At 44.5% G+C, this 16,064-nt stretch overlaps 1 long non-coding RNA gene across 1 annotated transcript; it reads right to left on the reverse strand.

Moving 5' to 3' along the window:
- Positions 1 to 44: 44 nt before the first annotated feature.
- Positions 45 to 14,865, reverse strand: LOC120999934. Its single transcript, XR_005778688.1, has 3 exons — positions 14,854 to 14,865; positions 13,844 to 13,849; positions 45 to 188 (listed from the first exon to the last, which is right to left on the reverse strand). It is a non-coding gene; the product is annotated as an uncharacterized LOC120999934 (long non-coding RNA).
- Positions 14,866 to 16,064: the final 1,199 nt, after the last annotated feature.

Consider the following 16,064-nt stretch of genomic DNA (forward strand, 5'->3'; position numbering starts at 1 on the left):
CCTGTGCCGTGATAGATAGCCCAGCAGGTAGAGTGTGTGGTGACTGCTCTGGGTCAGCTATGCTCTGCTGTCAGGCTGCCGCTCTGCTTCTTCTCCCTGGCATTGAAGTGTCAATAGGAGTGCTGCCAGGTTCCAACTTCCAGCCACTCACCCTCCATGAATAGGGGGTGGACGGGGACTTCCCCATACTAACGTCTCCCTCTTGCCCCCATACAGTATAACGTCACCTTGGGGCTGCCCTAGTGCCCCATACAGTATAACGTCACCAAGCGGCTGCCCCCGCACAGTATAATGTCACCCTGTGGCCCCTGCCCCCATACATGCTTCAAAGTTCTTTATTTGAGATTTTAATTTTTTTCCTGAAATTTCCCTCTTAAACTGAAGGTGCGTGTTATACGCCTGTGCGTGTTATACGCCGATAAATACGGTATATCAATGTCTTAGACCTCTTTCACACGGGTGTTGCGTGTGAGGGGCGGATAGGAAGCGGGTGTGTCGCGGGAAAATGCCGAATTTTTCCGAGCAAGTGCAAAGAGTTTTAATGCGTTTTGCACGCGTGTGAGAAAAATCGGCATGTTTGGTACCCAAACCCGAACTTCTTCACAGAAGTTCGGGTTTGGGTTAGGTGTTGTGTAGATTTTATTATTTTCCCTTATAACATGATTATAAGGGAAAATAATAGCATTCTTAATACAGAATGCTTAGTAAAATAGGGATGAAGGGGTTAAAAAAATAAAAATAAATTAACTCACCTTAATCCACTTGTTCGCGCAGCCGGCTTCTCTTCTGTCTTCTTCTTTGATGCCCAGGAGGTCCTTTTCCTCCTGTGCACAGCAAAGAAGAAGACAGAAGAGAAGCTGGGCTGCGCGAACAAGTGGATTAAGGTGAGTTAATTTTTTTTATTTTTTTTAACCCCTTCATCCCTATTTTACTAAGCATTCTGTATTAAGAATGCTATTATTTTCCCTTATAACCATGTTATAAGGGAAAATAATAATGATCGGGTCCCCATCCCGATCGTCTCCTAGCAACCATGCGTGAAAATCGCATCGCATCCGCACTTGCGATTTTCACGCAGCCTAATTCACTTCTATGGGGCCTGCGTTGCGTGAAAAACGCACAATATAGAACATGCTGCGATTTTCACGCAATACACAATTGATGCGTGAAAATCACTGCTGATGTGCACAGCGGAAATCTCGCCCGTGTGAAAGAGGCCTTAGCCTTATGATAGAAACGCCAATATCAAATCAGTAGGGATCCATCCTCCGGAAGCCCTGCCGAACAGCTGAAAGGAGCTGGTTACTGCAGCACTGCTCCCATTGACTTTAAAATGGGAGAAGTGCTGTCCTCTGCTAACCTGATATTAAAAAGGTTTTCCAAGAGTTTCATACTGATGACCTATCCTCAGCTGTTAGAGAAGGCACCGGCGCACCTGTGAGTGCTTTGGCCTTCCTTCAGCTCACCAAGCACAGTGCCGTGATTTGTATAGTGGCTGTGCTTGGTATTGCGCTCAGCCCCCTTCACTTCAATGGGGCTGAGCTGTGCCTAGGCAACGTGACAGATGAACAAGTTGTTACTAGTCTAGGAAAAGCGGAGAAAAGGCCGCAGCGCTCACAGAAGCGTCGGTACCTTATCAAACAGCTGATCGGCAGGTAAGATACAGAGGATGCGTCATCAATATTTAAGTCTAGGAAAACTTCTTTAATGATCATCGATATAAAAGTCCTGGAGAATCCCTTTAAAGGGAACCTGTCACCAGTTTTATGGTGTCCTAACTAAGGGCAACTGTAACGGGGTTCCGAAGGTGCACTCGGTCCCCCATTACCCACAGACCTGTTGCTTAGCTTTGGGAATGAGGATCTGTGTTTGACCTCATTCCCAGGGCGGCGTTACTAGCTGGGTGGCTCCCTGCTCCTAAGTCTGCCTTGAGCGCCGAGCTGATCACTCGGTGCTCGACTGGTTGGTCTGTCGGTCATGTGACGCTGGCCACATCACATGACCCTCACTCCCCACTATAAATACAGGCAGCTTGCTGGCCACAGGTTACCTGTTAATTTAGGTTCCACCTGTGATTTGGTCTTTCCTGGCGTACTTACCTCCTGCTGAATTACTGACGATCCTCTGCCTGCTCCTTGTGTACTGCTGCTCTCCTGGTATTTATGACCCCGGCTTCTCCTGACAATTCTCTGCTTGCTCCCTTTGTACTTTGTAGCTTTCCTGGTATTGACTCGGTCTGTTCACGTCCTGTTGTTTGTCTGTCTGTCATCCCTGCACTTATTCCAAGTTAGGGATTGCCGTCCAGTTGTCCCCTGTCATTAGGACTCGCGAGGCAAGTAGGCAGGGCCAGGGGTAAGGGTGGAGCGCAGTGGTGACTTCCCTTCCCCCTGTGTGTGTGTGTACGCGACCGTTACAGATTAACAGGCCCAATAACCACTGCATTATGAATCCTCTGGTGACCCTGACTGACCATGTCTCTAATCTGACGCAGAGGGTGCAGGAGTTAGGGGAAAAACTCAGTTCTTTTGAGTTAGGGCAAGGTTCTTCCACTCCTCAGGCCTCCAGTCCGCATTTTGAGCCCCAGATTAAGCTCCCAGAACCCTTTTCTGGAGACCGGAAGAAGTTTCTCTCTTTTAAGGAGAATTGTAAGCTTTACTTCCATTTGCGCCCTGTGTCCTCTGGCCCCGAGAGTCAACGCATGGGCATCATCATTTCCCGATTACAGGGTGATCCCCAGGACTGGGCGTTCTCTTTACCTGCTGGCGCCAGTTGTTTATATTCTGTGGAGGGGTTCTTTCAGGCCCTGGGTACCCTCTATGATGAACCAGACAGGGCTCTAGTAGCCGAGACGGCTCTAAAGGCACTGGTTCAGGGCAATCTACCAGCAAGGGATTATTGCACCCAATTTAGAAGGTGGTGTGTCCCCTCAGGATGGAACGAACCAGCCCTGAAGAGTCAGTTCAGGTCAGGTCTGTCTGATAAATTAAAGGATCTTCTGGTCAGTTATCAACTTCCAGAGACCTTAGAGGAGATGATGACCCTTGTTGTCCGACTCGACCGACGGGTTAGAGAGAGACGACCGGAACAACAGTTCTCTTCCCAGATGGTGGTCCAGCCAGAGGCCTATCCCAGAGACAATGCGGAGGTCTCCACCGAGGAACCCATGCAGGTTGGCATGACCCAAGGGAATCTGCGCCGCAGACGTGGAGAATGCTTTTACTGTGGAGATCCTGACCATTGGATCAACCAATGTCCTAAGAAGGTCCTCTCTGTCAAGTCTCCTAAGGCAAGGCAACCTAAAGACCAGGTACACCCTGAATTTTCTAAATGTAAGCTTTCGGTACCCATTACGATTTCTCTGGGTGTAGATAAATGGCCGGGTAAGGCCTTTATTGATTCTGGCTCAGCGGCTAGCTTTATTGACTCTGAGTATGCTGTAAGATTGGGTATTCCTATGTTTTCCTTACCAACTCCTATCCATGTCATGGCTATTGATGCTACTCCTCTTATTGGTGGTACGGTGAGCTTATGTACCTCAGAGATTTCTCTAACCGTGGGTGTGTGCCACTCAGAGAGATGTTCGCTTTTAGTCCTGGAGAACCTACCGGCTGAGGTGGTACTAGGGTTGCCTTGGCTCCGACTACATAATCCCACTATAGATTGGTCCAATGGGGAGTTGGTGAGATGGGGGCCTAAGTGTGACTCGTGCTTGTCCGTGGTACAGGCTGGGGTCTCAGTAAAGTCTGATACTTTACCCACTGTTGTTATGGAATATTCTGATGTATTCTCATCACCAACCCCGGAGGTTCTACCCCCCCATAGACCTTATGATTGTACCATAGAGCTAGTAGAGGGGGCCAAGTTTCCTAAAGGACGAATTTATAATCTTTCTATGCCTGAACGCAAGGCCATGGAAGATTATATTAAGGAGAGCCTTGGTAAAGGGCATATTAGACCTTCTGTCTCTCCTATGGGGGCGGGGTTTTTCTTCGTTAAGAAAAAAGATGGTGGTCTTAGGCCATGTATCGATTACCGGAGATTAAATAAAATCACTGTCCAGAATAGGTACTCCCTCCTATTGATTCCGGATTTATTTAACCAGGTTCTGGGGGCAACCTGGTTTTCCAAAATTGACCTGAAAGGGGCATACAATCTAATCCGAATCAAGGAGGAAGACGAATGGAAGACGGCGTTCAATACTCCGGTAGGACACTTTGAATATCAGGTGATGCCTTTTGGACTCAGCAATGCCCCAGCTGTGTTCCAAAACTTCATGAATGACATTCTTAGGGAGTTCTTATGTAAATTTGTTATTGTCTATCTTGACGACATTTTGATATTCTCTCCTGACTTCGAATCCCATGTGTCTCATGTTAAACAAGTATTAGAGGTGTTGAGGGAGAATCAGCTATCCGCTAAACAAGAGAAATGTGTCTTTGGTGTACAGGAGATTCTGTTTCTAGGGCATGTTCTGACTCCTCACGCCTTCAAGATGGATCCTGGTAAGGTACTAGCAATTAAGGAATGGGTAAAACCTTCATCCTTAAAGGCCTTACAACGGTTCTTAGGTTTCGCTAATTACTATCGTAAATTTATTATGAATTTTTCCGTAATTGCTAAACCGTTGACCAACCTTACTAAGAAAGGGGCGGATTTGGAGAATTGGTCTACTGAGTCCATTTCTTCATTTGAAAAATTAAAAAAGGCATTCAGTAGCGCTCCCATTCTGATCCAGCCTGATCAGGAGAAACCTTTTATTGTGGAGGTGGATGCGTCCGAGGACGGCACAGGAGCAGTCCTTTCACAAGGTCCTGCTAGCCTCACTAATCTGAGACCATGTGCCTTCTTCTCCAGGAAATTCTCTCCCATGGAGAGAAACTACGACATAGGGAATAGGGAGCTGCTGGCCATTAAATGGGCATTTGAGGAGTGGAGGCATTTTCTGGAGGGGGCAAGGCATTGTGTAACTGTTGTCACTGACCATAAAAACCTTATGTTTCTCGAGTCTGCTAAGAGGTTGAATCCCCGTCAAGCCAGATGGGCTCTGTTTTTACTCGTTTTGATTTTTCCATTATGTTCAGGCTGGGAAGTAAAAATGTGAAGGCGGACGCATTATCTCGGAGCTTCCAGGCTTTTCAACCTACTGAGGTACCACCTGAATCCATCCTGCCAGCAAAAATCTTCTTAGCAGCTCTTACCCAGGATATCTCGGCTCGCATTAGGTCTGAACAACATCTGGCACCGGTATCCACCCCAACAGATAAGTTGTTTGTTCCCGTACAATTTCGTCTCCAGCTGTTGGGTGCGTGTCACGATTCTGCCTTTTGTGGACATCCGGGTGTTGAGGGCACTAAGGATCTGGTTTCTAGATCTTATTGGTGGCCCACTCTAACTAGGGATGTCAAGTCCTACGTGTCAGCCTGTGAGGTTTGTGCCAGGTCCAAGACACCTAGGACTCGCCCTGCTGGTAACCTATGACCCCTACCCATTCCCAGTAGACCCTGGTCCCATATCTCAATGGACTTTATAACTGACCTACCGCCGGCGGAGGGTAAGACTGTAGTTTGGGTAGTGGTCGATTTAGCAAGATGGTCCATTTCATTCACCTGTCTAAACTCCCGAATGCCAAAACCTTGGCGTCTATTTTTGTGAAAGAAATTGTTTGATTGCATGGTATCCTGGAAAATATTGTTTCTGACAGGGGTGTGCAGTTTGTGTCCAAATTCTGGAGGGCCTTCTGTCAAAAATGTAAAATTTCATTGTCTTTTTCCTCTGCCTACCACCCTGAGAGTAATGGGCAGACTGAACGCCTTAATCAGTCTGTGGAACAATTCTTGAGGTTGTATGTTGCTAATGACCAGCAATTAAGGGTGAATTTTCTCCCATTGGCTGAATTTGCTTTGAATAACCGTGTCAATTCTTCTGCTGGGGTTTCATCTTTCTTTTGTAACCATGGTTTCCATCCCCGTTTTCATTCTGGGTCATCCGTCTCCTCCTCTAACCCTGAGGCGGATAGGCTCTCCTCTGAACTGTGCACAGTTTAGGCCCGGGTTCAATCGAACTTAGAAAAGGCTCAAAGTTCTCAGAAACTCAAGGCCGATAGGAGACGTTCAAGGGGGGTGAATTTTCAGGTTGGGGATAAGGTATGGTTGTCCTCCAAGAATCTCTCTCTTAAGGTAGATTCTAAAAAGTTTGCTCCTCGTTTTATTGGACCATATAAGATCACGGAAGTGATTAACCCGGTATCTTTTAGGTTGGAGCTGCCCGAGTCATTCCACATTCATAATGTGTTCCATAAGTCTCTACTTAAAAAATATTTTGAACCGGTAGTACCATCAAAAGCCTCGCCTCCGCCAGTTCTTGTTAATTATGCTGTCGAGTATGTGGTGTCTAAAATAGTGGATGTCAGGAAGGTGCGTAATTCCTTGCAGTACCTGATTCACTGGAAGGGGTATGGACCTGAAGAGAGATCTTGGGTACCTGCCAGGGAGGTTCATGCTCCTAGACTTGTTCGAAAATTTCATTTAGAACACCCTGAAAAGCCATCGCCTGAAGTCTTGGGTCCGGTAGCCCCTCGTAAAAGGGGGGGGGTACTGTAACGGGGTTCCGAAGGTGCACTCGGTCCCCCATTACCCGCAGACCTGTTGCTTAGCTTTGGGAATGAGGATCTGTGTTTGACCTCATTCCCAGGGCGGCTTTACTAGCTGGGTGGCTCCCTGCTCCTAAGTCTGCCTTGAGCGCCGAGCTGATCACTCGGTGCTCGACTGGTTGGTCTGTCGGTCATGTGACGCTGGCCACGTCACATGACCCTCACTCCCCACTATAAATACAGGCAGCCTGCTGGCCACAGGTTGCCTGTTAATTTAGGTTCCACCTGTTATTTGGTCTTTCCTGGCGTACTTACCTCCTGCTGAATTACTGACGATCCTCTGCCTGCTCCTTGTGTACTTTGCTGCTCTCCTGGTATTTATGACCCCGGCTTCTCCTGACAATTCTCTGCTTGCTCCCTTTGTACTTTGTAGCTTTCCTGGTATTGACTCGGTCCGTTCACGTCCTGTTGTTTGTCTGTCTGTCATCCCTGCACTTATTCCAAGTTAGGGATTGCCGTCCAGTTGTCCCCTGTCATTAGGACTCGCGAGGCAAGTAGGCAGGGCCAGGGGTAAGGGTGGAGCGCAGTGGTCACTTCCCTTCCCTCTGTGTGTGTGTATACGCGACCGTTACAGCAACATAAATAAGTGACTGATTCTCTTAGCAAAATGCTGGGTCACTTTCTTTAATTGACCCAGTCAATCTGCCAACATCTTGTATTGAAAAGCTCTAGCTGATAATGATGAGTCCTGAATATTCATGAGCTCCTGACTCTCCCTGCCCACCTGCTGCTGATTGACAGTTTTTTTCAATATGAATCAGCAGCAGGTGGGCAGGGGAGTGGCTATAGCTCTAAATTAAATATACGCTGGACTCACTGACATCATGCTGGACTCAATTCAGCTCATTAGCATGCGGCATCTTTGTGTGTATATTATGAGGTAACCATCTGTCACACCAGTAAGTGAATACATCTAAGGTACTTTTTAGTAGTTAATGATTGTATATAATTAGTTAGATTATAATCAAATATCCACATGACAGGTTCCCTTTAAGTTATTAACATGCATGGGAAAAGCCTGACTGCCTCCTGATGTTTTCTGTTTGGTGAAATAAGGACAAGGTATTGTGTATATTATCCTTTGCTCCCTCAGAATTGAGCAGACCCAAAAGGTGTCTGGAAGCGGCAATTAATCATTTCAGGTGGAAGTTTACGTAGGATTATGTGTATGAAAAAGTAAAGAAAACATTTTTAAAACTAAAATAAAAAAATGGCACTGCATTTCTTTTAATTAGGAGACAAGGTAGGAAATCTGTCACGGCAAATATGCAGAGTATACTTTTATTTATCTTTCATCTGTAATCAAAGCAAAACCACATATACTTTAAAACGAGTGCGCCAACAAAAAAAAAAAACACAAAAATTAAGTAATACACTCTTCCCTGTACTATCACTCAAACTTTGTTTTGAATTCTCCAAAAATATTTAAAACCGCTGTCTTACTACTGGGAGTGCCTGGGAGGTGCTTGAGAGCATTGGTAGGTGGATGGTGCTGTAGGTCCCTGTCCCTTTACCCTTCCTATAATCTAGCCCTCTCTCTCTCTTTCACTATATGGCCATGTTCAACTCCTATATCTATATATATAAAGAAGGACGTATATATGTGTGTGTATGTATAAATGTTCCGCGATCACTCAAAAACGCAACCATTTCAACGAAACTTGGTATACACATCCCCTTGCTACCTGGAAAGAAATGTTGTGGGGGTCTCAGCTTTCTAGGACATACCGTTCCTGAGATATTCCCAAAAAATTACCTGCATTAGCCAATACAAGCCTGAAAGTCTTTCTCTTCATATCCCAGCTGCCATACACACGGTCACATGTCCCTTATCAGCCAATAGAAGCTCGCAGGCCCTTAGTCTCCACATACACACAGTTTTACTCCAGGTTTCCATAACAACCCAGCCATTTTTCTTCACTGCTGTAGGTCAGCTTTAGGCTAGGGCAACACGACAACAATAAGTTGCACGACACATAGGACACAACTACAGCGTGAAATTGATGTCGCACCAATGTCGCGCGACAATTTTTATAATGATAGTCTATGGTGTCGCACTGCGAAATGTGACATGCTATGACTGCAACAGTCGCAGAAAAATCCAGTCGCAGTCGCAGTATGTCACATGTCGCAGTGCAGCACCATAGATTATCATTATAAAAAGTGTTGAGAAAAAATGTTGAGCGACACATGTCGTCGTCTAGCCCTAGCATTAAAGGGGCAGGGTGATGTGGAGGTCACTGTTAAAGGGGCCGGCGCTGTGGAGGTCACTGTTAAAGAGGCGTTCACTGTGGATGTTACTGTTAAGGGGGCAGGCCGCTGTGGAGGTCACTGTTAAAGGGGCGGACACTGTGGAAATCACTGTTAATCGAGGCAGGGTACTGTGAAGTCACTGTTAAGGCAGCGGGGTACTGTGGAGGTCACTGTTAAGGGGGCGGGCCCCCGAGGAGGTCACTGTCAATGAAGTGGGGAGCTGTGAAACTCACTGTTAAAGGGGCGGGGTGCGGTGAAGGTCAAAGTTAAGGGGAAGGGCTGCTGTGGAGGTCCCATTCCCATTTTAAAGTGGCGGGGCACTGGGGGGGTCAGTGTTAAGGGGTAGGGGGCTGTGGAATTCACTGTTAAAGGGGCGGGGTGCTGTAGAGGTCACTGTTATGGGGCATACTGTTGATATTTTTTAACAACACACAAACATTAAATGAAATAGATGAAATAAACCCGTGTATATATTGTACTTTACTGGAAATTTTTGGGTTGGTTACTGAATCAAAAAAACAAAACCTATGAATGTGGCTTATGTGCAACACAACGGTTTCCCCAGATGGTTAGTACCTACCAAAAGTAGTCCACGATGGACAGCCATCAAACTGTCCATAGGTTATGGTTTCTTTTTATTTCATGGACAATTGGGTGTGGGTGCATGTGCCTCACTTACCTGGGGAAACTATGGGAAGAAGACAAGACTGTGAGGCAGTGTAATGCTCTAGGCAATGTTCTGCTGGAAATACTTGAATCCTGCCATTTGTATGGATGACATTGTACCACCTGCCTAAACATTGTACAGACAAGTACCCCCTCCTTCATGACAGAGGTATTCCCTTTTGGCAGTGGTCTCTTTTAGCAGGATAATGCCTCGGACTTGCAGCAAATGGTTTGAGGAACATGATGAAGAGTTCAAGTTGATGACTTGTGTGTCCAAATTCCCCAGATGTCAGTCCAATCCTAAATCTGTTTTGGAGACCACACCCCGCTTATGAAGATCTGCTGCTGATGTCTTGTGACCACATACCTTTGGACTCCTACAGAGTTCTTGTGGAGTCCACTCATCACAGCTGTTCTGGCAGCATGAAACAGACCTACACAATATTAGAAAAGTGGTGTTAAAAGGGTCTTCCAAGATTTAAATACGAATGACCTATCCGCAGTATCTGATCGGTGGGGGTACGACAACAGGGACCCCTGACAATCAGCTGTTTGAGAAGGCAGCAGTGTGAGCGCTGCAACCTTCTCCATGCTCACCAAGCACAGCTCTGTACATTGTATAGCGGCTGTGCTTGGTATCACGCTCACCCCCATTCACTTTTATGAGGCTGAGCTGCGCCTAGGCCATGCGCCCGATGAACATGTCATCACTCGGCCTAGGAAAAGCTGAGAGAGGGCCACAAGTCTAATGGGAGGACCACTGTCTTCTCGAACAGCTTATCGGTTCCAGAGGATAGGTCTTCAGCATTTAAGTCTCAGAAAACCCCTTTAATCTTATGGCTAATAGGTGTAAATGATTCCGATGCATTTCTTGAGTTCTCGAGACTGACAGATGATCAGGAACGAAGCGGACGCTACCGATCACTGTCAGATCATCAGCGGAGAAGAGGACTGCACTAACATGCAGCAATGACCTCCACTGTATGGGGACAAGCAAACCATTCGGCGATCGATTGTCCCCATTGAAAATCAATGTTCCAGGTTCAATTGTTCCACAATCTGCTGCACAGAAATGATGCTTTTCCTGGCCGGCGGTCTGACACCATCACCCGATGAACAAGCATTAGCTTGTTCATCTGGTGATTGCCGACACGTTTTACTCTGTCACATTATCGGGAACGAGCATTTATACAGATAATTGGTCTGTGTTAAATGGACCCTAATTAACTAGAATTTTGTAAACATTTTTTTGCCATTTAGTTAGTACATTTGCTGTGTAGTGTGTTCTGTTTGTTCCAGTTCGTGCTTGTCATTATCAGGTATTGTAGGGCTATCACAAGGAACCCTGCTCTCTCCGGCTATTGTCAATCTGGCCTTCCAGTAATAATGTTTTTTTCTACCTCATCTAAACTAACAAGTCCAACATGACCTGCCCGTTAGAAGATATGCGCAGTGCTGACAGAGATAATTAAACCAATTCAAGATACATTATCGCATGTTTTAAGGTTGAGTAGAACATGTCCTGTAGCTGCATATCAAAGTCTGCCAGTTAACAGTTTTACATAGCGAAATGAGCTGCGAATATACAGTTGCAAGAAAAAGTATGTGAACCCTTTGAAATGATATGGATTTCTGCACAAATTGGTCATAAAATGTGATCTGATCTTCATCAAAGTCACAGCAATAGACAATCACAGTCTGCTTAAACTAATAACACACAAAGAATTAAATGTTACCATGTTTTTATTGAACACACCATGTAAACATTCACAGTGCAGGTGGAAAAAGTATGTGAACCCCTAGACTAATGACATCTCCAAGAGCTAATTGGAGTGAGGTGTCAGCCAACTGGAGTCCAATCAATGAGATGAGATTGAAGGTGTTGGTTACAGCTGCCCTGCCCTATAAAAAACACACACCAGTTCTGGGTTTGCTTTTCACAAGAAGCATTGCCTGATGTGAATGATGACTCGCACAAAAGAGCTCTCAGAAGACCTACAATTAAGAATTGTTGAGTTGCATAAAGCTGGAAAGGGTTATAAAAGTATCTCCAAAAGCCTTGCTGTTCATCAGTCCACGGTAAGACAAATTGTCTATAAATGGAGAAAGTTCAGTACTGCTGCTACTCTCCCTAGGAGTGGCCGGCCTGTAAAGATGACTGCAAGAGCACAGCGCAGACTACTCAATGAGGTGAAGAAGAATCCTAGAGTGTCAGCTAAAGACTTACAAAAGTCTCTGGCATATGCTAACATCCCTGTTAGCGAATCTACGATACGTAAAACACTAAACAAGAATGGATTTCATGGGAGGATACCACAGAGGAAGCCACTGCTATCCAAAAAAAACACTGCTGCACGTTTACCGTTTGCACAAGAGCACCAGGATGTTCCACAGCAGTACTGGCAAAATATTCTGTGGACAGATGAAACCAAAGTTGAGTTGTTTGGAAGAAACACACAACACTATGTGTGGAGAAAAAGAGGCGTAGCACACCAACATAAAAACCTCATCCCAACTGTGAAGTATGGTGGTGGGGGCATCATGGTTTGGGGCTGCTTTGCTGCGTCAGGGCCTGGACGGATTGCTATCATCGAAAGGAAAATGAATTCCCAAGTTTATAAAGACATTTTGCAGGATAACTTAAGGCCATCTGTCCACCAGCTGAAGCTCAAAAGAAGATGGGTGTTGCAACAGGACAACGACCCAAAGCATAGAAGTAAATCAACAACAGAATGGCTTAAACAGAAGAAAATACGCCTTCTGGAGTGGCCCAGTCAGAGTCCTGACCTCAACCCGATTGAGATGCTGTGGCATGACCTCAATAAAGCGATTCACAACAGACATCCCAAGAATATTGCTGAACTGAAACAGTTCTGTAAAGAGGAATGGTCAAGAATTACTCCCGACCGTTGTGCACGTCTGATCTGCAACTACAGGAAACGTTTGGTTGAAGTTATTGCTGCCAAAGGAGGTTCAACCAGTTATTAAATCCAAGGGTTCACATACTTTTTCCACCTGCACTGTGAATGTTAACATGGTTTGTTCAATAAAAACATGGTAACATTTAATTCTTTGTGTGTTATTAGTTTAAGCAGACTGTGATTGTCTATTGTTGTGACTTAGATGAAGATCAGATCACATTTTATGACCAATTTGTGCAGAAATCCATATAATTCCAAAGGGTTCACATACTTTTTCTTGCAACTGTATATTTCAAAAAAATTACCATTTATTTTTTTTGCGGATCAGATGCGGACCCATTCATTTCAGCGGAGCCGCAAAATAAGCGGACAGCACACTGTTTGATGTCCGCATCCATATGTCCGTTCCGCAGCCCAGCAAAAAAGATAGAAAATGTCCTATTCTTGTCCGTTTTGAAGACAAGGACGAGACGTTTTTACAGTCGTTTGAAAAAATGGTGTCATGTGCATGATCGTTTCCGTGTTTTGTGGACCGCAAATCGGATACGGTTGTGTGCATCAGGCCTAATGTGGTTTTTCATATCTTATTAATACCATAATAATTTAATCAGTTCAAGGCTGAGCCCTTTAACCTATTCATGGCTGTACATTTATTTTTATTTTTTAAGCGCATGGGGCCTTCAAAGTAATACATTTGTTTTTCCGTTCAGTTATTTGAATACTCCCCCCCCCCCCTTTTCAGTATTTACTTTATTTTTATGTCATAGTTATTTCAATATTTAGTGTTTTTATTTTTTTATAAGGTGGGCACAAAGAAGACAGCACTATTGTGAAGGAGTAGCAAACAGAATAGCAGTATTATAGGAGGGCCGTATCTTTGTCAGGAGGCACTTAGGTGGTAACAATATTGTCAGGGGAGCCCTGTGGGGTCATTCTAAGGCTTCATTCACATGTCCGTGGAACACGGTCCATGAGATACCGGACTGGCATCGTTATTTTGCAAACCGCACATCGCCGGCACGCTCATAGAAAATTGCGGACAAGAATGGGGCATGTTCTATTTTTTTGAGGGAATGGAAGTGCGGATCCGCAAATGGGTCCGTACCTATTCCGCAAAATTTCAGAATGTGTAGAGTTAGAGGTGTGGTTTAGTTTAAAAAAATATATAAAATATATATATATATATATATATATATATATATATATTTTCCCTCCTTGGCCTTTTCAAAAGTTGGGAGGTACGCATGACCACGGTGAACAATGTTCTGCATACAGGTTTCTCATGTCTAATAAAAGAGGTTTTATAACCTGATTGTGCACTTATCATTCCAAGTAACAAATATCAGATACGTACCTTGCACTTGGCCTCAGGTCAACTTTTCAACCCATTACCTAGCTGAATAGAAGATGAATGGAATCAATTGGGGTCTAATAAAGGTGAGCTATTAAAATAGGGGTTCACATTTATATTGTCCTCTATAATAGGGCAGTTCAATGCCATTCTCATGTTCTCTTTCTCAAATTTGGATATGACTCTGTCTCAGGAGGAGCTAACACTTTTTAGCCTAGTGTCGCCTCCTAGTGGCAGCAGCAGCTATACCCGCGGTCCTATGTTCCCCAATGATACGAGAGAGAAAAATATTTAACAGCTTTGCTTTCTCCTCGTCGCTCTCTGCGACTCCCCCCTCATTACTCTCTAAAGGGCCGACACCTTCAGATTTATACTTTTTACCATTTATATAATTGAAAAACATTTTGGGGTTAGTTTTACTCTCTTTGGCAATGATTCTCCCTGTCTCTAGTTTGGCTGCTTTTATTTGTCTTTGACATATTAATTTTTTTTCCTTATATTTTTTCAATGCTTCCTCGCCACCCTCCTGTTTTAGTGATTAAAATGCTTTATTTCTGTCATTTATTGCTTTCTTTACAATTCTATTGTTTTTTTCTTCTTCCTTATGCTTTTATTCCCATACGGTATGTACCTCTCACAATTAGAGTTTAGGATGCCTTTAAAGATATCCCATTTTGTGGCTGTATTTTTATTTTTGATGACTTTGTCCCAGTTAGTTAGGCCTATGGCCTCTCTTAGTTGGCTAAATTTTGCTTTTTGAAGCTTTGTATTTTTGTTCCTCCCTGTAGAAACGCTCTTTTGAATGACAATTGGAAGGTTATTACTTTATGGTCACTATTTCCCAGGTGTCCCCCAACCTGCACGTCTGTTCTGTTGGGTCTATCGGTGGCTTATAATAAACTCCTATTAGTATTTTACTATTGTTTTTGCCTCCATGTATTTCTACCCACAGCGACTCCACATGTTCATGTCCCTCACTTATATCTCCCCGGACTGTGGGCTTTACACAGGACTGTACATAAAGGCAGACCCCTCCCCCGCTCCGGTTTTGACGATCCTTTCTAAACAGACTGTACCCTTGTACATTAACTGCCCAGTCATAGCTATCATCCAGCCATGTCTCAGTTATTCCCACTATGTCATAGTCCTCCTCACACATCACTAATTCCAGTTACCCAGTATTATTAGTGAGGCTTCTGGCATTAATATACAGGGTGGGCCATTTATATGGATGCACCTTAATAAAATGGGAATGGTTGGTGATATTAACTTAGTATATGTGAGGGGGGAAACTTTTCAAGATGGGTGGTGACCATGGCAGCCATTTTGAAGTTGGCCATTTTGAATCCAACTTTTGTTTTTTCAATAGGAAGAGGGTCATGTGACACATCAAACTTATTGGGAATTTCACAAGAAAAACAATGGTGTGCTTGATTTTAACGTAACTTTATTCTTTCATGAGTTATTTACACGTTTCTGACCACTTATAAAATGTGTTCAATGTGCTGCCCATTGTGTTGGATTGTCAATGCAACCCTCTTCTCCCACTCTTCACACACTGATAGCAACACCGCAGGAGAAATGCTAGCACAGGCTTCCAGTATCCATAGTTTCAGGTGCTGCACATCTCGTATCTTCACAGCATAGACAATTGCCTTCAGATGACCCCAAAGATAAAAGTCTAAGGAGGTCAGATGGGGGGAGGTCAGATTCAACTGGCCAACGACGACCAATCCACTTTCCAGGAAACTGTTCATTTAGGAATGCTCGGACCTGACACCCATAATGTGGTGGTGCACCATCTTGCTGGAAAAACTCAGGGAACGTGCCAGCTTCAGTGCATAAAGAGGGAAACACATCATCATGTAGCAATTTCGCATATCCAGTGGCCTTGAGGTTTCCATTGATGAAGAATGGCCCCACTATCTTTGTACCCCATATACCACACCATACCATCAATTTTTTTGTTCCAACAGTCTTGGAGGGATCTATCCAATGTGGGTTAGTGTCAGACCAATAGCGGTGGTTTTGTTTGTTAACTTCACCATTCACATAAAAGTTTTCCTCATCACTGAACAAAATCTTCTGCGTAAACTGAGGGTCCTGTTCCCATTTTTGTTTTGCCCATTCTGCAAATTCAGTGCGCCGATCTGGGTCATCCTCGTTGAGATGCTGCAGTAGCTGGAGTTTGTAAGGGTGCCATTTGTGAGTAGCTAATATCCGC

Source organism: Bufo bufo, chromosome 4, assembly GCF_905171765.1.
Source record: "Bufo bufo chromosome 4, aBufBuf1.1, whole genome shotgun sequence".
Lineage (NCBI taxonomy): Eukaryota > Metazoa > Chordata > Amphibia > Anura > Bufonidae > Bufo > Bufo bufo.